At 42.9% G+C, this 26,763-nt stretch overlaps 1 long non-coding RNA gene across 1 annotated transcript in view; it reads right to left on the bottom strand.

Moving 5' to 3' along the window:
* Positions 1–18,484, bottom strand: part of LOC115652590 — a 73,500-nt gene extending 55,016 nt beyond the window's left edge. The window contains exon 1 of the long non-coding RNA XR_004000690.1: positions 18,438–18,484. This is a non-coding gene — a long non-coding RNA (uncharacterized LOC115652590). The remainder of the gene's footprint in view (positions 1–18,437) is intronic.
* Between the last annotated feature and the right edge of the window lie 8,279 nt (positions 18,485–26,763).

Genomic DNA, 26,763 nt, shown 5'->3' with positions numbered 1-26,763 from the left:
AAGTTTGGAATATGCAATGTGTAATACCTAGCAATAGTACTAACAAAGCCAAGTATCACTTCATACAAATGAAGTACATATGAGTTATCTTTATTCAATTATAACTAAGAGCTGAATTTGGCCCTGGTGTTATGTGCTATTCCTACTGATTTCAGTGGAATTTGTATCTGCCAATTAAAGACCAAATATAGTCCTGATCAGAGCACACTTGTATAACATACCAGTTCCACATTAGCACTCATTAGTGTCTATGCTGCAATTGGCACTGTCAGTCCCAAATACAGTCCTTAAAAAGGAAGATTAAATTGCATGAATCCCTGGAGCCTACAGTTATATAAGGGTGTCATTCAGATAGAGGATAGGGAGAGAGAAGTATTCAAGCTCAGCCCCTAATAAGGAGCCTAGACCTTTAAGTTTCTGCCTTCTGCAGGTGAGCTTAAGTCTGTGAAGTTGAAGATACAAGGAGTTGAGAGTTCTCATGGCCTTTGCAGGATCAGACCATAAGAAATTAGAATAGGGAAGTATCAGATAAGGTGCATATCAACAAATAATATAGTTCCTTTACCAGTTTCCATGGTAACATTTGCACTATATACACAACTAGGAAAAAAATAGATTTACAAAACACACGTTCTTATTATCACCACTGACTGTGTGGTGTTCAAAGCAATCAAATAACTTGAAACATACAGAATCATAGCAATCCAATCAGAGAATGCTAAAAGCTTTAATTCTCAAATATCCAATACAGTAACTCTCTCTTACAGAGATGAATGATGAAATGATATCTGTATGACAGAGTGAAACCAACTGCAGAAATTGTGGCTTCTTAAGGGTATTCAAACCTGCGTTGGTTGCACTAGGATCCTCTGAAGACCATTCCTTTTGGCTTTACAGGAATTCCTGAGTGAACACTTTAGCCTCTAAGAATGAGCAGCCTGTTCAAATTGTGTCTGCTGCAACAACCTTAAAAACCCTTTAAGGCTCTATCTTGAAGATGCTTCACTTTTAATGACTAGAATTCCTTACAGTCGTGGAAAGGTTGAATACTGACTCATGGATACTTGGCAGTTTCTTCTAAGACTGAAAACTTATGTTGTATGAACACTCTCACACCAGCCATCTTCCGAGCAGTGAATACCTCTCACTCCTTGAATTTACCTTGCTTGATTCAAAAAATATTTTTTAAACCCCCCATGCCTCCCCAAAGCTTCCTCCCCACCCCTTTCCTTCCTCCCAATGACTAGGTGGTAATGGACCATTTCACTTTGAATGGTCCCTTGCGAAACAATCTGTTGCATGCTGTATTTGGCTATGGTGCTCTGAGTAAGTTTTCCAGACCCGAAGAAGAGCTCTGTGAGCAAAGCCAATCCAGTAAGAGATATTAGCTCATCCATCTTGCCTCTCCAGCAAAGTCAGACATTTCACATTGCTCTAGCATGTGTATGTACACATACATACACAGAATCTTTTGAAGTATCTTTTGCAATCTGGGCTGCTTAAGAAAGAAATATTCATCTAATTATTCACCTATCAGCTGGCTAGGCCCTCCAATCCAATTCTTTCCAAGCTCCTTTAAATTAAATCCACAATGATAAGCATACACTTTCATATTGGTGTGAGGAAAGTACCATCACAAAATAGCTTAACTATCCTTGGGAAAACTAAATTTCTCCTATCAGAGAACAACTAAATTTTCCTTCAAGGTGTTTTCTTTATTTCCTAGAAGTTCAGGAAGATACAAGCAAGCAAAACATACATAAAAACCTAGAGCATTAAATAGAAAAGGCTCCAAGTTACTTCTGAAAGTGCAGCAGGATTAATGAGCTTGGACCAGAATTTACATGTTGAATCTTCATGGGAAGCCTGGATTCAGTTCCACACAAACTTTGTGACTGGCTCACATCTTGCCTTTTGAATGAAGGAGGGCCATTTTCTATTGTAAGTCTTGCAGAAATTCACCATTAAATCAAAAGCAGATGAAGTTGTGCTTCAAGTTTTGAATGAAGTCATGTATTGCGTTTCAAAAAAACTCAGAGCAAAACTCCTTCATAGAAGAAAGGATCTGAGAGCCTTCCTGGAGCCCAACTTTACTTTAATTGCCTGTTTCATGTTACAGAATAAAATTCTATTTTTGAAACAAAATTCATCATAATTAGTTCACAACATATGCTGGTTGGTGCTGAGTGGGTCTGACAGCTAGTAATTTCTTGTTACTGATCTCTGTCACTCAACACAAAGTTATTCACAAAAAGTGCATTGACAACATTATCTTCCTACATACACAGCAGTTATGACAAGACTGATGCCTGGCCACAAAGGAGAGAGGCTATGGAAAGCACACTACATCAACACTACTCCGGTTCACTATTTAAGTGGTCTACCAAAGTCACCTTGAGCTGAATAGCATCATGCTGAGCTCTTCTATCTGGCTATTAGACCTTGTATCTGGCTGTGCAAGTTCAGCAGAAAGCTGCTCCACCTCCACCCTCACCCGCATGGAAACTTTTCTCATTTTTGCTTCATAGATATTATGCAGTAAACAGCATTTAGCTAGAACCATTGGGATATTTTTCTCACTGAGGTCCAATCTAGAGAGTAAACACCACTAGTGACCCTTCAAATGACCAAAGGCACATTCAACAGTCATTCTTCAGCTCCTGAGCCTATAGTCGAAGCACTCCTTGGTGCTATCAGGGTGGCAAATGCATGGCTTCATGAGCCATGGTAGCAAGAGGTAGGCTGGGTCGCCCAGGATCACTGTTGGCATCTCAACATTCCCAATGGTAATCTTCTGGGCAGGGGAAAAAATGTCCCTGCTTGCAGCTTTCTGAACAGTCCTGTGTACTTAAAGATACATGTTTCATGCATCTTCCCTAACTAGCCCACACTGGTGTCAGTAAAAAGTTCCTGGTGATCCATCAGTGCTTACATATCCACAGAAAACTAGCCCTTTCTGTTGATGTACTCCGTGGCAAGGTGGTCTGGTGTCAAAATAGCAATATGCATACCATCTATCGCCCCACTGCAGTTTGGACTTAACATAATTTGTAGCTTAAATGCCACTGGAAAGTGACTTCAGGGAACTGTAGGATGCAGATGCACTTTCTCTCCAAAGTAGACATTAAACTGTACTTTCTCCCAAGTCCTATGCTTTGCAGTCAGGTATGGTGATGTCATTTTACAGGGTAAGTAAAATGCTATTCTAAGGAACAAGCTTCTCCAACCTGAATGCTGTGGGAGTTCTTGCAGGGCTCTATAATAGCTCTGCTTGTCTAAATTGTCATTTTAACAAGAGTATAAAACATGCTTCTTCTGCCCCCCAAACCTTCCCCACCCACTGGCTATCTAAGTGGCAGTGGGTTTTTGTTGTTAATAATCTCTTTGCCAGCAAGTGAACCTACTCCAGCCATCGTTTTATAGCATCAGAATATCCAGCAATCAAAGTACTGTATAGTATTTGAAATAGCATCTAAATGTACTTTGCTTTGGTCACTCAAAGCATACCTTAATTGCCCAGAAATGTACAGAGACAGGGGATAATGAAGTAATATCTTTTATTGGACCAACTTCTGTTCTGAAGATGCACTCTGTGTGGCTCAAAAGCTCTCTCACAAACAGAAGCATGAGCAGCGGGTATAATAGGCCGCCCCCAAGGGACACCTGGACCACAGTGGCCCCACTCCTGCCCAAAGCCCCCGCCACCACCTGCTGCTGCTGGCTGACTGCGTACCTGAACTCCACCTTTCCTCCCAGGAGCAGCTGCAGGGACCAGCGCAGCAAGTGCGTGCCTGGGGCGGCAAGCTGCGGGGGGCGGCATGCCGGTTGCCGCAGGGGCAGAAGTCAGGCGGCCTTTGGTGGCATTTCTGCAGGAGGTCCAGTGGTCCTGCGGTTTCAGCAGCAATTCGACAGAAGGTGCCGAAGGCGTGGGACTGTCAGATCACCCGCAGAAACGCCGCCGAATCTGCATGAGCAGCGGACTGCCTGCAGACATTCTGCCGAAGACCACCTGACTGCTGTGCTTGGGGCGGCAAAAAACATAGAACTGCCCTTGTTCCCTCCCCCAAGTCCCGCTGCTCTCCAGGTTGCTTCTCCTTGGGGAGGCAGGGGAGTGAGGAGGAATGCTGTGAGCAAATGGTGGGCCTGGGGTTGTGGCGGGGAAGTGAGGCGGCTCGGCCAGGCACTGGGGCCACTGGCTCAGATGAGTGGGAACTGGCTTTGCCCAGCACTTGGGCTGAGGGGGGCAGCTCGACCTGGCACTTGTGCAAGGGGCAGCTCGGACTGGTGCTCAGGCAGGAGGGAGCGGCTCAGCCTGGTATGGTACTCTGGGTGGGGGGCTGGACACACAACTCAGCCTGGCATTGGGGGGAGGGGGCAGCTTAGATCGGTGTTCAGGCAGGGGCCAGGGGGTAGCGGCTTATACCAGCGATAGGAGGAGCAGCGCACACCGGTGCTGGGGGGGTGGGTCAGGGGTCAGGGAGTAGTTGCTTGGATTGTTGCTTGGGGGAAGCAGCTCAGACTAGTGCTCAGGTGGGGGTCAACGGGGGGGAGCGTCACTCAGCTGGGGCTGGGGGAGGCTGGCCTGGGGGTATCTGAGAGGTCAAACCACAGCTCTTCTGGTCACAGGGGTGGGGAGGTGGGCTCAGGGCTCCTTCTGTTATGGAGGGGTGGGTTTTGGGGCCCTGGAATGTGCAGGGTGGGCCTTGGTCAGAAGGGGCAGTGCTAGCAGGTTAGCCTCCCCAAAGTGGGGTTCACCCGCTGCCCATGAACAAAAGTTAGACCAATAAAAGATATTACCTCACCCACCTCATCTCTCTCATATCCTGGGTCCAACACAGCTACAACTGCATTGCATACAGAAATGTTTAGACAGTCATGCATTTTGTCTAACCCTGATGACAGAGCTCTGGCTGTCCCACAGAGCCAGACTGCCACAGAGATTCACTCTTGGCACAGCGAGTCCCAGCTGTAGAGGATCACAGCTTCTGCTCTTCCCCTGGAAGTGTTTCTCTTTCTGAACAGTAGCTCTTCAAAATACTGTAACAACTGTGGCATGCTATAGTCACTGGACAACAACTTTCAGAACAAATAAGCAAGTAAACAAGCTGTTTTCAACAGCCGTACAGACTTAGTCTAAAAGTCAAGCAATGTTCTTTCCACTATCCCTAAATATTTGAACGTTAACTCTCTTGTTGAGTATGCAGCAGCTGGAATAAAATGTACCTCATCCCCCCAATAACTGTATTGGCTCTGCTATGCTAACAGATATAAAAAGAAGTCAAAGCTTCCTTTAGTTAGTAAAATCCACAGACCTCTCTCTGATTAAGCACAGTGTACAGCTGTAGGATAAGAAGAATTTTTTTTTTTTTAAACACAGTCACTTTTCAGAGCAGAACTTCGAGCATGTGCTACCTTGACTAGTGTAGGGACTATGGGCTTGTCTCCATGGCATGGCAAAGCATGCCAGAGGAGTATGATTTGTGAAGCGCACTACTTGTTGTGCTCTAAATGCCCACTGGCTCACTCTGAAAGGTACCTAGTTCACATTAATATAATCCAGAGCACACCAACTGTGTCTACATGGGGCAGTTAAGAGCACAACAAATCACACCTGTCTGGTGTGCTTTGCCAGTACTGTGTAGACAAGCCCTATGAAAGTGATATAGCTTTGCCTTTTCTCCATCCTCTTTGGGATGGCTAGCGATGCTCCCCCCATGTCATCCTTGCATTCATCCGAGTCCTTTGCATCCAGCCCCTGAATGGACACTCAACATGAGATAAAAGGTTCCTCCTGTATTCTGCTGAGATCACTTTCAAACCTACTCACATCTCAATTTGGAATAGGATCCCTCTTTGGGTTGCCTCTGGTGGAAATGTTATCCAATAATTTCATAACACTCATCTATTTACCTTGATGCCAATAATGCGGCAAACCTGTGCAAGTTTTTCTACAGTCAATAACTTCAGGATGGCTTGCACTGAATGTGTGTTCTGTGCTAATTTATGGAGAAAACTCTGAAGCCAATAAAGCTGCATGGCTTAGGAACAAACTAGTTCTCTCTGATTTATTCTGCTCAGTAACTTGAGAAGTCTTAGCTTCCGAGGGTTGATTATGAACTAATTGCAGTACCTGATTTCAAATGTTGTTCTGTCTTTCCAGAATTATCAACCCTGAGTTTAAATACTTTGGATTATTCAAGCAAGACTTCCTGTAGCTGATCATTGAGGGCTCTTCTGCTACCATTACTTATGCTGAGTATTGCCTTAGTTTGTAAGTAGTCTTGCTGAAAGGATGTCACTTTCAGGCCTCTATTCTTGTAGATTCCCCCGACCCTTGTCTTTTTTTGAGATAGCCAAGTGACAGCGGGGTTGTCTGTAGTGGCAATTTCTGCTCTAATTGTAACAGAGTGGTTACAATAAAAAAACAAATCAGTACATAGACTCATAGATTTCAAGGTCAGAAGGGACCATTATGATCATCTAGTCTGACCTCCTGCACAATGCAGCCACAGAATCTCACCCATCCACTTCAATAACAACCCCCTAACCTATGTCTGAGTTATTGAAGTCCTCAAATCATGGTTTAAAGACCTAAAGGTGCAGAGAATCCTCCAGCAAGTGACCTGTACCCCACACTGCAGAGGAAGGCGAAAAACCTCCAGGGTCTCTGCCAATCTGCCCTGGAGGAAAATTCCTTCCTGATCCCAAATATGGCAATCAGTTAAACCCTGCGCATGTGGGCAAGACTCACCAGCCAGCACCCAGGAAAGAATTCTCTGTAGTAACTCAGATCCCACCCCATCTAACATCCCATCACAGACCACTGGGCATACTTACCTGCTGATAATCAAAGATTAATTGCCAAAATTAGGCTATCCCATCATACTATCCCCTCCATAAACTTATCAAGCTTAGTCTTAAAGCCAGATATGTCTTTTGCCCCCACTACTCCCCTTGGAAGGCTGTTCCAGAATTTCACTCTGCTAATAGTTAGAAACCTTCATCTAATTTCAAGTCTAAACTTCCTAGTGTCCAGTTTATATCCATTTGTTCTTGTACTGCTTCACAATTGGATTATTGTGGTATTTGTGTTATTTCCCACACTTCAGCTGGAAAAAACACTATATCTTTAAGTACCATTGGTAGCTAATGCTAAAGTTTTTAAAATGGGATTGTTGTAATCGCTCCAAATTCCTCAATGCAGTTCCTGTAAGTGTTGATCCACCACAAATCCTGTTGCCATTTCTAGTTCTTTATGCAGATTTAGAACACTTCTGAGAAAAGGATTCTCACGTCATTTGATCAGCGTCTCACTGCTGCATTGCCTGAAATGCCCCATATAAATGGTAAAGACCCAGATATATGGAAGGGCTGCAGGCAGCAATCCGTGTTCATTGCCTCCCTATGCTGTAGGCCAGGGGTAGGCAACCTATGGCATGTGTGCCGAAGGCGGCACATGAGCTGATTTTCAGTGGCACTCTCACTGCCCGGGGCCTGGCCACCAGTCCGAAGGGCTCTGCATTTTAATGTAATTTTAAATGAAGCTTCTTAAACATTTTAAAAACCTTATTTACTTTACATACAACAATAGGTTAGTTATATATTATAGACTTAGAGAAAGAGACCTTCTAAAAATGTTAAAATGTATTACTGGCATGTGAAACCTTAAATTAGAGTGAATAAATTAAGACTTGGCACACCACTTCTGAAAGGTTGCTGACCCCTGCTATAGGCTGTCATTTTCAAAAAGGGGAAAACTGGGGCACTGTGGTTGGAGGTGTTGCTGGGAATCTTTCTGCTAAAGAAGTTTAGCAGGCAAGTGGGAAGAAAAAGGAGCACTCCCTCCCCATTTCATCGTGAAAAACTAAGATGCTTTACTGTAAAGGGCAGGGTTGGAGAAAACAGCCAATATTCCTTTTTGATGCCTTTACTGTTGGCCCCCAACATCTCCCCCTTCCAATCTACCCTGCCCTCGCCCTCCAACACACACTACCAAATGACCTACTTCCTCCATTAACATTCCCTCCTGCACTCAGCTCTGCCAGCCCAACCCTTCCCCGAATCTCCTATTACCCAATCTGCCCCTGCTCAGTCTCCTTTCTCTGCCCCACACACCTATTTTTCTGGCTGAGAGCCCTCCTTTTCCAAATTAACTTCCCCTCAGATCAGAACCACTTCAACTATGAACAGGTCTGGCATCTGAGAACTCCAAGCTCAGAACATCCCTTCCCCTCTTTCTGCCTTCCTACATGTACAACCCCCCAGGCTCAGAAAACCCACTCCGTGGTCAGAACCTCTTACCCCCAATTTCCTGCCTCTTATTGGTAGGTTTGGAAAAGCAGGAGCAGCAGTAGCAGTGAGCACCTGAAGGCAGTCATATTCTCTGCCTCCCTGGGGCTGAACAAAAATAGTTCCACAGAAATTTGCATTCGCTGCTCTATCTCCTCTCTGCTCCCTGCAAGGGCCAGAAGTCTCCCAGGGGTAGCACAGTGGTGCTTTGCAGCCCATCAGTTGTTGCAGTGGCAGCAGGTGGGACTGCAAGATGAATTATGTCAGCCACAATACATAGTTATATTATGGGGGATTATGCACACTAACCACAATACCAGCCTCCCCAATTATCTGGGTTACTTCCTCCTTTTCCTAAACTATCAACAGCAGCTGCATTTTCCAAGCTGCCTATTTTAGCACCAAGCATTTAGCTGTTGAGCTCATTTATAATTTCTGCTTCTGGAAATAACTGCAGTCTGTTCTACAGCAATGTGGGCATGCTGCCAGTGGGTAGCTCCAAATTGTTCAGAGTTCCCATATGGATGTTTAATTTATCCAGGTGTTTTTGGCCTTATGTCTTATGACAAAGAAATATTACAGTTTTGGAAGTGAAGCTTGGGAACAAGCATAGCACATAACATAACTTCCCACACCCAAATCTAACAACCTACAAAGACCTAACCAAACTCCAGATTTAAGTCACCAAAATGTTGATCTGTTTCCAGGAGATCTATTTCTATCACCAATGCCAGTGGTAGGAATTCAACATATTGCCATTATGAATGTCCATGGACAGGTGGATTTTTCTTATTTTGCTGCTCTCAAATATTGTACCAAGTATTTCTAGTCCAGTATATTTGGAAGCAAAGAGCTGGTACAAGTTCCAATACAGGAATTCTGCTATAAAGATCAGTTTGGCAGTCCTCATTTTGATATACAAAGAGTAACTATGTCCATATTGACAAGAGTGAATGCCTAAAAAGATGTATCAAGATGCACAAGCTTCCTCATGCCAGCATGGATTGAGTTCTGTCAGATACTGTATTGACATACGAGGCTAGTCATGTTAAAAATAGTAGTAGTCATCACTCCACCCTGTAACACTTTCTACTTGCAGCAGAGTAGCGCTCTGAAAGGTGCAACACATTTTCCTACCTCTGAATTTATATATAGTCACTTGTGACCTGATCCTTGCAACCAAATGCCCACTGGACAAAATAAGTAAGACACCAACAAGAAATGGCTTTTGGAAAGAAAGATCGGAGTCATAGAGGTGAGTAATCTCTTCAAGCAGTGATCGCTCACTACAAATTCCACTATATTTTGATCTCTTAAATAATTGCCAAGACAATTTGGGTTCCTCAGCAAATTCCCACTGCTTCAGAAAAAGGAATGTTATTAGGACATAAATACTACTATATTATTCCTATTTCTTAGTCAAAAACAGAACCCAACCCTACGGTGTGATGCGCCTGTCCTAGAACTGTCAGATCATTGCCACTACCTGTCATACAGTCTGAATCATTATTATTGGTATTGGAGGGTCTGAGACAGACTGGGAAACTTCAGCACTTTCTTAGAGAGATTAGAGAATCAGAGGAATTCAGCAGTCCCTGGAAGAGATGTCCTGAGGATCACCAATTAGATACATTTCTTTTTCAGTAGCTCTGCTAATGAATTCTAAATGCATGTTGAAGGACTAGCAGCTGCATATGTATCTGGGTTTAGCTCAGCCATCTAATAGCATTGCTTTTTTTATTAGCAGAAATTGGTACAATCCTTCAAAGCAAATACACCACTACCTCGATATAACGAGACCCGATATAACACAAATTCGGATATAACGTGGTAAAGCAATGCTCCAGGGGGGCGGGGCTGCGCACTTCAATGGATCAAAGCAAGTTCGATAAAGCGTGGTTTCACCTATAAGGTGGTAAGATTTTTCTGGCTCCCGAGGACAGTGTTATATTGAGGTAGAGGTGTATCTGAGAATCATTTATGTAAGTTCTGAAAATACCTGAGGCCCTTTGCCTCACATTTTTTTTTCACTTACAGCTTGGTTTCCTTGATTAATTAGTGTTGCCCAAATTGATACCATAGTCTTAGTACTGGAGTGTCATATCATTTTTTCCCAGATCTGGACCTTAGCGTCCAAAATATGGGTGTTAGCATGGAAAACCTCCAAGCTGAGTTACCAGCTTGGACCTGGTAATTGCTGCCACCAGCCAGGAATTATACAGTGCCTAGCTCACTGTGGTCTCCCCAAAACCTTCCCTGGGGGACCCCAAGACTCCGATTCCTTGAGTCTCACAACAAAGGGGAATAAACCATTTCCCTTCCCCCTCCTCCCCTCCAGGTGTTCCCTCCCTGGGTTCCTGGAGAGATATACAGAAGCAAGCTCCGTGAATCTAAACAAAGGGATTCCACCCTCCCTGCTTCAAGTCCTTGAAACACAAGCACCGAGAGATCTAACTTCTCTCCCCCCTCACCCAGAGGGTATGCAAAGTCAGGCTTAGTAAATCTAATGCAAAGAGATTTTCCCCCCTGACTTCTTCCTCCCACCTATTCCCTGGTGAGCTGCAGACTCAATTTCCTGGAGTCCCCACTAAAGAAAAACTCCAACAGGTCTTAAAAAGAAAGCTTTATATAAAAAGAAAGAAAAAGGACATTAAAAATAGTCTATGTATTAAGGTGACAATATACAGGGTCAAATGCTTAAAGGAAAAAAATGAATAAACAGCCTTATCCAAAAAGAATACAATTTAACACATTCCAGCAACTACACACATGTAAATACAAAACAACAATATAAACCTATTGTCCTACTATCCTTGTACTTACAACTTGGAAACAGAAGATTAGAAAGCCTGGAGATTCCTGTGGTCACTCTCAGAACCGAGAAAAGAACACACCAAGAACAAAGGACTCACACCCAAAACTCCCTCCACTCAGATTTGAAAAAGTCTTGTTTCCTGATTGGTCCTCTGGTTAGGTGTTTGATTCCCTGTGTTAACCCTTTACAGGTAAAAGAACATTAACCCTTAGCTATCTGTTTATGACACGCCCCCCAAATTGCAGACAGTGGGGAACCTCACTGGCGACGATTTCTTCCTAGAACTTTAAAATAAACAGATTAATACAATACATGCACCTTTACATATACCACTAGGTATATAGCTAACAGGCTTTTACATTTTAAGAACACTTTTTAACTACTGGATTGTGGGAAACTTTGATGAGAGAGTGCATCAGCTACTTTGTTAGAAGCTCCTGAGATGTGCTGAATTTGAAAATCAAAATCTTGGAGAGCTTAACTCCAACGAAGAAGTTTGTTGTTGTTTCCCTTGGCAGTATGAAGCCACTTTAGCGCAGCATGGTCAGTTTGTAGCTGGAACCGCTGTCCCCAAACATATGGGCGTAGCTTTTCCAGGGCGTACACAATGGATCTGCAAGCACTGTCGTCAGTGCTGGCAACGGTTCTGGTGCTGGCTGCTTTTCCAGTTCCTGGTCTGGGACTGGAAGCACTGTGGCTGTGTCCGTTGTTGGCATGGGATCCGGGTTCACTACCTCTGTTTGGGTTTTTGGTAACACAGACGGGGCGTCCGTGGACGGCTCAGGAACAGGAATGGGTCTGGAAGCTTGCCTGATTTGGCTACGTGTAACCATTCCCACTCTCTTGGCCCGCTTCACCTGGTTGGCCAAGTCTTCCCCCAGTAGCATGGGGATGGAATAATTGTCATAGACTGCAAAAGTCCACATTCCTGACCAGCCTTTGTACTGGACAGGCAGTTCAGCTGTAGGCAAGTCTACAGCTTGTGACATGAAGGGGTAAATTGTCACTTGGGCCTTTGGGTTGATGAATTTGAGGTCTATGAAGGATTGGTGGATAGTGACACTTGTGCCCCTGTGTCTTTCCACGCGGTAACCTTCTTTCCGCCCACTCTCAAATTTTCCCTTCGCTCCAAGGGTATTTGAGAGGCATCTGGGCCTGGGGATCTTTGGTGTGATAGTGGTGTAATGAACTGCACTCGGTTGGGGTTCTTTGGGCAGTTGGCCTTTATATGTCCCAGTTCATTACACTTGAAGCATCTTCCAGCTGACTGGTCACTAGGTCGAGGTGGGTTACTGGAGACTGGTGAGGCGGAAGAATAGGGTGTCTGTGGCTTTCCTTGGGTTGTAGGTGGGGTCTTTTGCTGCTCTCAGTTGTAGGGTTTATTGTCGGTGTGCCCTCTGGGGTATTCGTTACCCTTGACAGTAGCTTTCTTGCTTTCTGCCACTTCCATCCATCTGGCTCCAATCTCCCCCGCCTTGGTGAGATTTTTGGGTTTTCCATCTTGTATGTACCGTGTTATGTCCTCAGGAACACCATCCAAGAACTGCTCCATTTGTATGAGGAGGTGCAGTTCGTCCAAGGATTTAACATTGTTTCCTGATATCCAGGCCTCATAATTCTTTCCAACGTAGTAGGCGTGTCTGGGAAATGACACATCTGGTTTCCACTTTTGGGTTCTGAAACACCGACAGGCATGATCCGGGGTTATCCCCATTCTGTATCTGGCCTTGGTTTTAAAAAGTTTATAGTCGTTCATTTTTTTCTTAGGCATTTCAGCTGCCACCTCTGCTAACGGTCCACTGAGCTGTGGCCTCAATTCTACCATGTACTGGTCTTCAGAGATGCTGTACCCAAAACAGGCTCTTTCAAAATTTTCCAAGAAGGCCTTGGTGTCATCACCTGCCTTGTAGGTGGGAAATTTCTTGTGCTGTGGAACCATAATTGGCGAAGGGTTATTAGGATTGGCTGGAGCATGCTGCCCAGCCTGCGCTAACTCCAGTTCATGTTTTCTCTGTTTTTCCCTCTCTTCACTTTTTTTTGTTGTTTTTTCATTTCTCGACGGTAGGCTGCCTCTTCTTTTGCTTGTTTTATTTTGTGGGCCACCTCTTCTTCTTGTAGTTTTTTTTGTGGGCTGCCTCTTCCTTGGCTAGTTCTGCATTAATTAGTTCCATTCATCTCCTATGTTTATTTTCTTTGTCCATGGCTTGTTGCCGTGCTCTCTCCTGTCTCAGGCTTTCCTTGGAACTCATGGTTCCTGCTTTCTTGTGCTGAGGCGCCCTCTGGTGTTTACTGCCTGAAATGCAAGGTCTCTGTTGCCTCCTGGGATCTGCCTAGCAACAGTGTCTTTTTTTTCCTCTTTTTTTTTAAGCTAATCTTTTAAATGTAAAGTAAACCAGAAAAAACACTTTATTTGCATGTGTATTGTGCTGGGTACTTGACTCTTAATTGGAGTGCTATTGTCTAACAAAAGACCCTTTGTCAATCCTTAATGGTTCCTTGCTTAATATGCAAGCCAAAAACTGCAAGAGAGAGAGCAGAAAAAAAAATTCTTTCTGGTTCTGTTTAAAACCATCCTTTTTCTCTGCATAAAAGCCCTAGCAGAGAAAAAGAAAATAATATTTCTACTGGCTTCTGGATTCTATCTTTCCCACCGCTGCCAGCATGTCATATCATTTTTTCCCAGATCTGGACCTTAGCGTCCAAAATATGGGTGTTAGCATGAAAAACCTCCAAGCTGAGTTACCAGCTTGGACCTGGTAATTGCTGCCACCAGCCAGGAATTATACAGTGCCTAGCTCACTGTGGTCTCCCCAAAATCTTCCCTGGGGGACCCCAAGGCTCAGATTTCTTGAGTCTCACAACAAACGAGAATAAACATTTCCCTTCCCCCTCCTCCCCTCCAGGTGTTCCTTCCCTGGGTTCCTGGAGAGATATACAGAAGCAAGCTCCGTGAATCTAAACAAAGGGATTCCACCCTCCCTGCTTCAAGTCCTTGAAACACAAGCACCGAGAGATCTAACTTCTCTCCCCCCTCACCCAGAGGGTATGCAGAGTCAGGCTTAGTAAATCTAACGCAAAGAGATTTTTCCCCCTGACTTCTTCCTCCCACCAATTCCCTGGTGAGCTGCAGACTCAATTCCCTGGAGTCCCCACTAAAGAAAAACTCCAACAGGTCTTAAAAAGAAAGCTTTATATAAAAAGAAAGAAAAAGGACATTAAAAATAGTCTATGTATTAAGGTGACAATATACAGGGTCAATTGCTTAAAGGAAAAAAATGAATAAACAGCCTTATCCAAAAAGAATACAATTTAACACATTCCAGCAACTACACACATGTAAATACAAAAAAACAATATAAACCGATTGTCTTACTATCCTTGTACTTACAACTTGGAAACAGAAGATTAGAAAGCCTGGAGATTCCTGTGGTCACACTCAGAGCCGAGAAAAGAACAGACCAAGAACAAAGGACTCACACCCAAAACTCCCTCCACCCAGATTTGAAAGAGTCTTGTTTCCTGATTGGTCCTCTGGTTAGGTGTTTGGTTCCCTGTGTTAACCCTTTACAGGTAAAAGAACATTAACCCTTAGCTATCTGTTTATGACATGGAGTCCTTGCTCTTCTATTAGTACTCTTCTATTATGCTGTGTCTCCACTTTCAGGAAAAACGGTTGCTATTTTGGGTATTCTAATGCCCTCTCAGTGTGATGGTGAAAATGCAAGAATTTAACATTTTATTGTTGTATATGGGAAATAAAGCAGAAATTAAACCCAGGAATTAAACCCAGATCTCATGAGACTCAATCCAGTGCCTTAACCAGAAGACTATCCTTTCTCTCAGCTAGTTATTAAGAAGTCCTACATTATGGTTGCTAAACAGTAGTAGGGGTGACTATCAAAAGCTGGAAAGTATCTGGGCCGAAACTGCCACATTTTTGAAGCAACCCTGTGTTACTCAGAAGAGAAAAATTTTAACTCCTCTGCACCAATTTACTTCAGTATATTTTTTTTTCTGAAAGAGAGGGGATCCTCCCTGAAAAATCCAAAAATTGAGAACTGAAAATTTCATCTTCAAAAACAGAGCTAAAACAAAATACAAGGACTTTGATTTCATTTTTAAATTTCTCATTAAAACAACTTTTTAATAGAACTCCATTTTTAGCAGGAAAATTTGCTTGGTCAATATATTTTTGACCCACTCCAATATAAATTTCTCCCATATCAAATGTCAGTTTTTTCAGCACAGCTTTAGATACACCATTTTCTGTAAAATTATGGGCACAAATAACTAAGTAGAATTTTTGTGTTTAATTTTTTCTGTATACCCAATTTTGGACTTTTAGATGACCACATCCCTGACTCTGCAATCTATCACTAATGCTACTGTTTACTGCAATGACCGAGTTCGGTTTAAGACTATTCCAGTGTGGGAAGAAAAGAAAAGCTTTTGTAAAGTGTATCCATTGTTACAAGGTGCAATTCAGTATCTCACAAGCAATGCAGCAATGAGATATTGATCAAATGATGTGTGAATCCTTTTTAAAGACATGTTCTGACTTTGTATAAAGAACTAGAAATGGCAACAGGCTTTTCAGGCCAGGATTTGTGGTAGATTCACACTGGCAGGAATTGCACTGAGAGATTTGGAGTAATTAAGATAATCACATTTTTAAAACATTAGCATTAGCTACCAATGGTAGTTGAATGTATAGTGTCTTTTTCCCAGTTGATGGGGTAGGAAACAAACACCAGCATTACCATAGTCGGAGTGTGATACTTTAAAAAATGGTGACCACTATTGTTATAATTAGGATAGAGATGTCCCCATAATACAGTAGTCTGAACATCACTACATTTTGGAAACGTTTGAATTTGAATGTATCTATGGTACTTATACCATTATCATAATATCTGAGTGCCTCACAATCCATGTGAGGTAGGGAAGTACTACTGTCCGCTCATGACAGATGGGGAAGATTGGCTCTTGCAGAGAGACTGAACTGTACCCCCAACTCTTGGAAAGAGGGTTAGGAACCCTTCTGCAACTGACTTGGGATTGAGGCTTAGAGGGACAGCATGTACCTGAGGACTGAATAAAGTGCACTGTAGCTGGGGAAATGTTTTAATTTCCTTTGGCCTGTGTTGAGAAGGAGCCCTCAAGAAGAGGATAGCAAAAGAAAGGGGCCACAGAGCGACCTTTGGCCATGAGGGGCCAGTGGGGTGGTGCCCGACCCAGATATAGATCCCCAATCTTATCTGGGGCCTTTAGGTGCTACTATAACAAAAATAAACTACAAAAGGTGGTAGCAATTTAATTCCATTTTATTCCTTTAAAGAGTAAGGAATAACTTGGAGCCTAGAAAGTAACTTTGACCTTTAGTGTAATTGATCAGTTTTGAACTAGGTATGTATATATTCCAGGTCACCAGTTTTCCTGCCTCCCACGTTTCTTATTGATTTCAGTATTGAGTGCCATGCCCACCCCCCACTGGGTATGAGGCGTGGTCAAGTCATTTTATGCGGAGGAATTATGTCAAGCCTGAATAGGAGGAGGGTGCCCTAATTTGTGCTATTATCTGGGTCAGGAAATAAAGCTGAATCCATGCAGCAAGAAACAGAGTTATCAAATATTTTAATGTAGCAGGAGCAAGATAGGCATAAGGGTTGCCTGCTCAGTCAGTGCACTTGGGGCTGGTGGCGGGGCGTCCATCACTGCAGTCTCCAATGTTTTCCCATCTCTGAAATACCCATGATACAATCTAAATATCAGATAGTTTGCATTTTGGAGAATATATATGAGTTGGCTCATCCTCAGTAGCAGACTGTAGTTGCAGCAGGAAGTTAATTTCCTTGTGATAAGTAAAAGTTTAATGGAAACAAGAGAGAAGTCAATGGAAGCTTTATCTAGGAAATGAGTGGGAGTAAGAGCTGACTAAATTAAGCAGTCTAAAATCTAGAAGAGTTTGATTTATATCCATTACCTATACTGTGAAGTCATGGGTTACCTAGGTAATCATTTTACTCAATCCAAATCCATGTCTCTTGTATGGCTTGGGATTCTGACAGTGTAGGATTTTTGTATTTATTTTGCAATGTAACTTATTTTTATGGGTTTTATATCCAGAAGAAACATACAAGAGAATACATCTCCATTTTAAAAAAGCAAAACAGCATAACAACTAAAACAGAGTAGACAGGAATCAAATTGCATAAATATAAATAATGTTTTTACAGGTTCTGTGATGTACAGCTAACCATATCAGATCAGGATCACAGAATTCCAATCCAACATTTAGCATTAATCTGTATATAATAAATATAAGTATGTTAGTAAAAACACTCCGAAAAGTGCAAGGGTCCAGGGATAGAGATTTCACCCTTGCATTATGTCTCAAAATAGTTAAGTGTCTAGATAACAAAATCTGTTTAATAGTTTCCATAATTAAACTATTATAAGAATATTCCACATTACCATGAAGAACTTTTCAATAGATTGTACCTCTAAGAATGCAAATGCACAACTATCATTGTTCTAGTACTAATAATAAAGAGTCAGCTCATCCTGTCCTGCAGAAAAATCTACAGAAATGCTCAAAGGGAGGAAAACTCCATGAGACTTCTCTTGTCATTTCCTCTAATCCCCAATACTATGGCAGGAGGCAGCATTTTCCTCTCATTGGAATTAGCATTAGAGATGGTTTGTGTGCAGATGAAGGAAGGGGGGCCATGCATCATGGCCCTAGTTGTGCCCTGGGTGATCGCCACTTCCCACCACCCAACACAGATGTAATGAGGTTGAGTAGTGCCCAGATAAGAAAAATTAAAACTACTGATTATTCCTCAAAAAAGGTTTGTAATGACTTTTGACTATAAAGGCAACACAGACAAAATAAGAAAGGCAAGAATAAGGACCAACACTGAATAAGGATGAATATAAATGGCAAGTTATACTGAAGACAAGCACAAGTACATGAAAAGTTATTAACAAGGAGTCCAGTGGCACCTTAAAGACTAACAGATTTATTTGGGTATAAGCTTTCATGGGTTAAAAACCTGAAAAAGTGAGGGGTTTTTTTACTCACAAAAGCTTATGCCCAAACAAATCTGTTAATCTTTCAGGTGCCACCAGACTCCTTGTTGTTTTTGTAAATACAAAGTAACACAGCTAACCCCCGATACTTGTAAAGTTATTATTCATCAGCTACTTACTACTATTCTTAACACTACTGTATCGATACAGACTTGAGATCAATTCAGCTCAAGCAACCAGACTTTTTTAGTCCATAAGCTTATACTGCATGAAACCATACTTCTTTAGTCCATAAACTTACCCTGCATTCGTCTGAAAATATGTTACTCTTCAGTCGGCCATTTTCCACACTGGCTAGGGACAGACAGTCAAGAAGTGCATGTCCTTTTGCTTCAGTGGGTGTGGGTCAGGTTTCCCTTATGACTGACACACACACACACAGTTCTGTGCCTTCATTCTCTTTATTTTATCTGCCTGGCCATGTTTTAAAAGAGACCGACCAATCAGGGTAGGCCAAATTGTCAGTGTGGTTAGCATTGTTGCTTTGACTATATAATTTATGCTTACTTATCTTCTTGTGTTGCTTCAACTGTATAAATTATGCCAATTGTTTTAAATGTGGTTAATTTGGATTAGACAAGCTGTGCCTGGGGGCACAACTTCTCACTTTATAGGAGTCAACATAATGTGTTATCTGGTTGCAGCGTGTTTTGACCACAAGTCTTAGTTTCCTTTTGCAAAGCTTGATTTTTATTTTAAAGCTTCCAGAAGTTTGTGGCCTAACATTGACAATACTTTTGTTCAGCTCAGGCTTGACAATACAATTCAAATTATTCACAGTTTGGTGTCAAGATCCTGCAAGATTCTCTGGAGGCCAAAGCTATCTGCACAGGGGCTCTTTGTCAATTCTGGGGTCCACTTCCCTATCCGGGAGTTTCTGGTAATGAGCATGGTTCCAAACATCTTCCATTCACCACTGCTCCCAGAACAGGGAATAATGAACATAGCAAACCCACCCCCTTTACCATGTGTGTATTTGCAGCTCAAAAAGGAATCTTTGTTTGGCAGTAGCCTTTACCCCTTCTCTTAGTGCCAGGGGAAATCTGCTCCCAGATGCCTGCAAAATGATCCCTGACAAAAGGTTTTAATTCTCTCTTTTTTAAAAACACGTTTGTTTCTAGTATATGTAGAGATCTTCACCTGTAATTCAGTGAACACATCCTTAACTGTGTCCAAGTTTTCCTTTGTTTTTTTCTTATTTTGTTATTTCTAATACAGAAGTTTCTAGAAAAAGGATCAAAGACAAGAAGTGATTTATTTTTGTCAAAGAGACAGTCATGCAAAAGACAGTTCCATATTTAGTACTTTTTAAAAAAAACAACAGTATATAAGTGATACAAGTGCTTTACTCTACTAAAAATAATCCTTAAATACAGGTTTCTCTAGTAGGAGTAAAGAGATACTTACAGTTAGCGGAACAGATGTTTAACCTAACAGAACAAGGATGTGATCTTGCCGACACTTCCTCTCAAGGATAGAGAAATCAATGAGATTACTCAGGGTGGTAAGCACTGTGGCCCCAATCCTGCAATTAGCACCATGCAAGCTTTCTGTAAGGGTGGGGCCTATGCTAGGAACTAAATGTTTGCAGTATTGGTCTTAAAGCATTAATATGGAAGTGTACAGAAAACAAACCAATTTTTATATAGTCAGATGTGAGAGGGAGTAAGGGAGTGTTTCACTCCCTTGATCAGAACTTTGCCTGGTTCTAAACACATCCCCAAACTGCACATCATTATTCAATGATTTATATCAGCTACTGAGTTTCCTCATCTGGCTACATTCACTACAGAAAAATCACTATTCAATGTGCGGTCTGAAAGTTCTATACTGATGTACTGGTTGATCACAGGATGACTATGAGCCGCCAATGTGATATGGCCATTAAAAAAGTTAATGCAGTTTTAGGATGCATCAGGCGAGGTATTTCCAGCAAAGATAAGGAGGTGTTAGTACCGTTATATAAGGCACTGGTGAGACCTCATCTGGAATACTGTGTGCAGTTCTGGTCTCCCATGTTTAAGAAGAATGAATTCAAACTGGAACAGGTTCAGAGACGGGCTACTAGGATGATCCGAGGAATGGAAAACCTGCCTTATGAAAGGAGACTTAAAAAGCTTGGCTTGTTTAGTCTAGCCAAAAGAAGGCTGAGGGGGGATATGCTTGCCCTTTATAAATCTATCAGAGGGATTAATATTAGAGAGGGAGAGGAATTATTTAAGCTTAGTACCAATGTAGACACAAGAACAAATGGGTATAAACTGGATACTAGGAAGTTTAGACTTGAAATTAGATGAAGATTTTTAACCATTAGAGGAGTGAAGTTCTGGAACAGCCTTCAAAGGGGGGTACTGGGGGCAAAAGACATATCTGGCTTTAAGACTAAGCTTGATAAGTTTTTGGAAGGGATGGTATGATAGGATAGCTTAATTTTGGCAATTGATCTTTGATTATCAGCAGATAAGTATGCCCAGTGTTCTGTGATGGGATGTTGGATGGGATGGGATCTGAGTTACTGCAGAGAATTCTTTCTTGAGTGCTGGCTGGTGAGTCTTGCCCACATGCTCAGGGTTTAGCTGATCGCCGTATTTGGGGTCGGGAAGGAATTTTCCTCCAGGGCAGATTGGCAGAGGCCCTGGAGGTTTTTTGCCTTCCTCTGCAGCGTGGGGCATGGGTCACTTGCTGGTGGATTCTCTGCAGTTTGAGGTCTTCAAACCACAATTTGAAGACTTCAATAACTCAGACATAGGTTAGGGGTTTGTTATACAAGTGGATGGGTAGGGTTCTGTAGCCTGCTTTGTGCAGGAGATCAGACTAGATGATCACATTGGTCCCTTCTGACCCTAAAGGCAATGAGTCTAAAATAACTTCTTGTCTTGCATTGTCCTGCTGCACCAAAGTGCTCACTGCATCCTTTTTGTGTGGGTCTCATGGCATGCTGAATCTCGGCAGCTCTGACAGGTTGTAAGTCTTTTGCTTTTGAGTTCCCCACCATAGTCATTCCATACATCTTACAGTAACTCCTCGCTTAACGTTGTAGTTATATTCCTGAAAAATGTGATTTTAAGTGAAACGATGTTAAGTGAATCCAATTTCCCTATAAGAATTAATGTAAATGGGGGTGGGGTTAGGTTCCAGGGAAATTTTTTTCACCAGACAAGACTATATACACCTCTACCCTGATATAGCGTTGTCCTCGGAAGCCAAAAAATCTTACCGCATTATATTGAACTTGCTTTGATCCACCAGAGTGCACAGCCCCGCCCCCCTGGAGCACTGCTTTACGCATTATATCCAAATTCATGTTATATCGGGTCGCATTATATTGGGGTACAGGTAGGGGTATGTGTACACACACATACACACACACAAGCTATATTTCTCAAGGAATGCCTTACTGCTAAACAATGAACTAGAACAGCTGAGCCCCAAGGGTTAAATCTTTGTTAATGTAGCCTCACACTCTACAAGGCAGCACAAATGGAGGGAGGGAAGACAGCATGGCAGAAAGAGACTCTCACCTGTGTGTGTGAGAGAGATGCACATTGTTCCTTTAAGTATGCAGACCCCACTCCAAGTACATTGCCATTTTAAGTAGATCAGCAAGTTGAGACATCTCCTGCTGCCAGCAAGCTCCCTCCATCCTGAGCCCTGTCTTGTCTCCCCTCCCCCACTCTATAGCGATGGGGTAAGCGAGGGGCAGGCGCAGGGGGAAGGAGGACACACTGAATTAGCCTCCTTCTTTCCCCCTGCCTTGTATAGCAAGCAGGAGGCTCGTGGGAGCAGCTCCAAGGCAGAGGGCAGGAGCAGCACATGGCAGTCGGGGGAGGGACAGCTGAACTCCCCGGCAATTGATAGCCTGCTAGGAGGCTGCCACACAGAGAATTTACGGGAAGGCTTCCAGTCCATCCTGGTTCCAAGCCTCCACCAGCTAGCTTCAATGGGCTGCTCTTCCTGGAACCAGTGGACAAAGCAGGTGGCTGCCAAACAATGTTATAAGGGTGCATTGCGCAACTTTAAATGAGCATGTTCTCTAATTGATCAGCAATGTAACACTGAAACAACGTTAACTGGGACGACTTTAAGTGAGGAGTTACTGTAATTTGGATTAATTCCATACTCTTAATTTGAATTTTGAAGTAGCAGCCGCAATGGCTTCTTTCCTCACTTTCTGACTCTTCCTGAGCACTGATTACTGGCTGGAATGCACTATTTAAAACCATTGATTAGATAGTCTTCTCTAGGCCCAGGCAGAGGACAGGAAAAGGATGCTGCTTCTCATGCAGGCAACCCTCACTAGCTAAAGCACCAGCTCCAGAACTAAACATCATCCTTTCCTATCCTGGACTGGCACCTGGCTGACTGTCTTTACTAACTGCTATCTATTAACTCAATGACACAGCAAGGGAGCAGTAGCCTTATCAAGACACAAGCTTAGGAACCTCTTTATGGCAAAGCGGTGGGATCATTGACCTGTTTTCTTCTGATCTGATCCCATTCCCTGTGCTTGATTGTACTAAAGGGAGTGAGCAGTTGCCTTTCCTGACTTCCTCTAAAACACAGTCTACATGGAGTCAAAACTCACCAACTCTTTTTGGAGTTCAGCTGTTTTAACAAAAGAATTAATAGTGCTGCTCAAAAATGTTCCAATGAAACAGTTTTCCAGTGGAAAACACTGATTCACTGAATGCAAAATGTTTTGCAGGAACAAATCCATGTGAAATTATTGAAAGTTTTTTGTCTAACTTTTATTTAAAAAAAAAACAAAACAAGAAAACCACACCTAAAGGATATTTTGATTTGCAAAAAATGTACAAGATTTGGACTTTTGTTCTGAATCAGGACAAAACCAAACTCTGAAATCAGTTTCCTATGGGACAGAAATGACTTTTTTCAGCCAAATTTATGGATTAACCATAAAGTAGTAACAAAATTAATCTCAAACCTTCTCCCCAGGATTGGCCACTCCCAAAATTGCCTTGAGGGAGAAACTCTAGCCCACATCCTAGATCCTCTTTAAGAGAGACTATCTCATTCTTATTTGCATATGGGCAAGGTGAGAAACAGCCGCCTGTCTCACATAGACAAAAGAAACCACTTAACTCTTTGCCAGCAAGATCAATACCTGCTATAAGGGGTTCTCCATCCAACTTTGTGGAAAACCACCTGAGGGAGCTCATTATCGCTTTACATCTGTGATACGGATTTCACACCACAGCTTCAGCTCCTGACAGGCTGGTTTGATTCACACACCTGTCAGAAAGCAATCTTTGCTTCTAAAAAGGGGCCACGCAGCACCTTTCAGGATCAGACCCAAAGGGAGTTGACACGCCATTCGTCACCTTCCCTGTGACTTACAGTAAAGAGCACTGAGACCTTAGAAACAGTGGTCTCAGCCTGCTTACTCTTGTCTTCACCTATTATAATTTAAGCTGAGTTCTGATGGGGCACTAATTGACAGCTATTCTGAACTTTTAATCAGTCTGTTTTCTCTACACCCAGCAGGAAACCTAGAAAATTCTGCTATATGTCACTCAGGAGAGCACTCCTGAGCCCATTTCCAAGCTGCAGCTTCTGTTCACTTTTATTACTTACCCCGTGTCTTGCATGCCAAAGATGTGCTTGCCAACAGAGGGTGGATTCTAAGTAAACACATATGGTATTTTGAACAAACTTCTTGGCTTTCATCATATTTTCTTACACTTTTAGGCATTATGGGAAAGAAAACAACTGTGATACAGGTAAGACGGGAAGAAGAAGGGAAGCTAATCAGGAGCTGGAATTCCACCCTGCTGTTGATATTGCAGCAGTGCTTAGGACCCTCATTGATGGACAAGTATCCCATTGTGTTAAGGGATGTACAGACAACAAAAAGGTCCCTGCCCCATAGTGTTTACAGTCTAAGACTGTGGTTTTCAAACTTTTTTTCTGAGGACCCAGTTGAAGAAAATTGTTGATGCCTGCAACCCAACGGAGCTGGGAAGGAGAGGTTTGGGGTGTGGGAGGGGCTCAGGACTGGGGCAGAGGGTTGGGGTGCAGGGGTGAGGGCTGTGGGGTGGGGCCAGGAATGAGGGGTTCAGTGTGTGGGAGGGGGCTCTGGGCTGGGGCAGGGTATTGGGGTGCAGAGGGGGGTCAGGGATCTGGGCTAGGGGTGCAGGCTCTGGGGTGGGGCTGGGGATGAGAGATTTGAGGTGCAGGAGGGGGTTCTGGGTTTGGAGGGGTTCAGAGCTGGGGCAGTGGATTGGGGTGCAGGCTTACCTCAGGTGACTCCCAGTCCATGGTGCAGCGGGGGTGCTAAGGCAGGCTTTCTACCTGTCCTGGCACCATGGACCGCCCTGGAATTGGCCAGCAGCAGGTCTGGCTCCTAGGCGGAGGTGTGGAAGCAGTTCCGCACAGCTCTCACCCACACAGCCACGCACCCCCCAGCTCCCATTGGCCAGTTCCCAGCCAATGGGAGTGCGGAGCTGGTGCTTGGGGTGGGGACAGTGGGGAGAGCCCTATGGGCCCCCCCACCTAGGAGAACTGCTGCTGGCCATTTTCAGGGCACAGTGCGGTGTTAGAACAGGTAGGGACTAGCCTGCCTTAGCCTGGAAGAACTAGCCCCGTCGGTGATGCTGACCAGAGCCACCAAGACCCAGTACTGGATAGTAACCACAGTTTGAAAACCACTGGTCTAAGATATTCGTTTAAGACCCTCCAGTCATATAGCTACACCATGATTATGCCTAATAGCCACTTCCCAGTGGAAAAGAAATCAAGCATGCCAACCTGTAGTAGTAGAGCAAACAGGAAGAAAAAATGCAGAAATTAAACCAAACAGATGAAGCTATGCATTGAGTAGTCAGCTGGACCCTAATACAGACAAATGTCTCCATATGAAAATCCACTAGAGGGCTGTTTCCCGCTCTCTATGTTACGCTGCTAAGAGAAGCATATGCTTCCCAATTAGAAAGCGTTAACTTAAAGATAAAACCCAGGAGGAAAATAAAAAACAAGAACCACTCTGCTATCATCAAGTTTCTGTGAGAAGGAAGTGCTATAGCGCCAGATGCTCTTTCACAAGAGAAAACAGGAAGATAGTAATAAATTAATGCAGACCAGTGGGCCAATAGCAACTTAGGGCAATTATGAGGCCACTGCAAGTAACAGGGAGACTATAAATAAGACTAGATTTATTAATGGAGTATTAATAAAATGTACTGGATATACTTAACGTAAATTCATCTAAATATTATTGTTTAAGTTTTAAATATAATCCTAATCAGTCTGAAATACTTTGTACTATATTTTTACATGCAATGAATGTTATGAAACACATCAAAACTATAAGATAAGACTGAAGCAGAAGTGATGGCTCGTTTGCTCAGATATGCTCCAACAATGTTGGGATTAGAAGAGGAGGAGGATAGTGTATCTGCCTGGAGTCAGCATGAGACTGAGATGAAAGGGCGCTAAAGCCAATGTTTTAAGAAGTGGTCACTGATTTTGGGTGCATAACTTTGGGACACTGAGCTCGACTTTTTTTCCAGAGGTGCTGAACACCCACAATTTCAACTGAGGTTGAAGCATGGAGACACCCAAAATCAGTGGCCATGTCTGGAAATGTTGGCTCTGGAGACAACGGTGTAATTGTCCTGAAGCCGAGAACCAAATGGTACTAACAGACATTTGGAATAGTTCAAGCAATCTAATGAAAAAAAATAATGAACCTGAAAAGGCATCTACCATTGCCTTGTCTGCCAGCCCTGTTAATAAACCTTAAACAGCAAAATTAAGGCAAAGGGATTGTGGAAATATTCTAATTATGTATAATATACATACGGATTTTTTAACAAAAATTAAAGCAAGAATGTATTAAAAATAGACTTGGGCCGCAAGACAAATTCATTTTCCAAACTCAGTTTTCCTTTAAAACTCTGTGATGGGAGGGGGGAAGGACTATATATTTAAAAATAAGAATCAATTTAAGTTACAAATTCTAGCAAGAGAGTTAATCCATTAATCCAATTTAAAGAGACTTAAAATCCTATAACCCATGTCTAAAATACATTTGTCAGTTTAGAATAATTCAGCTGTAACATGAGTTCTTCACCCTGGAGACTAAAATGTGTGCATGTTGAATATTTTATATAAACATAAACCTGTTTGTATATCTGTAGACATGGACCTTAACATTGTGAGTACTTTTAAGAGAAGCTGAGTACCTCAAGTCCCATTGATTCTAATGCAGAAACACTGGAAGTTAGTGGTCAGAGTGCAGGTTAGACTTTCAATTATGCATGAAAGCTGAGTGACAGGTGGGGACCAAAGTGGACGGACTACTCCCAAAGGGGTATGACAAGTCTCCCTATCAGAGATACTACCCCTCCCTGGGCACCCCATACACCCCTGTGGCTCCAAGTAGCTGCAGCATGCACAGTGGCCACACACTGGGAAAAGGCTTTGACAGGCCAGCCAAACCAGGTGAGTGTAACTGATGGGACTCAAACCCTCAGTGAATTAGGGATATGCCTACCCGCATGCGACATCAGCTCCGGCGGACTGAGCGAAAGAGATCATTATGATCC

Source organism: Gopherus evgoodei, chromosome 5, assembly GCF_007399415.2.
Source record: "Gopherus evgoodei ecotype Sinaloan lineage chromosome 5, rGopEvg1_v1.p, whole genome shotgun sequence".
NCBI classification, from domain to species: Eukaryota; Metazoa; Chordata; order Testudines; family Testudinidae; genus Gopherus; species Gopherus evgoodei.
Note: the sequence above shows the minus strand (reverse complement) of the source record. Positions and strands in the feature narration are given on the sequence as shown.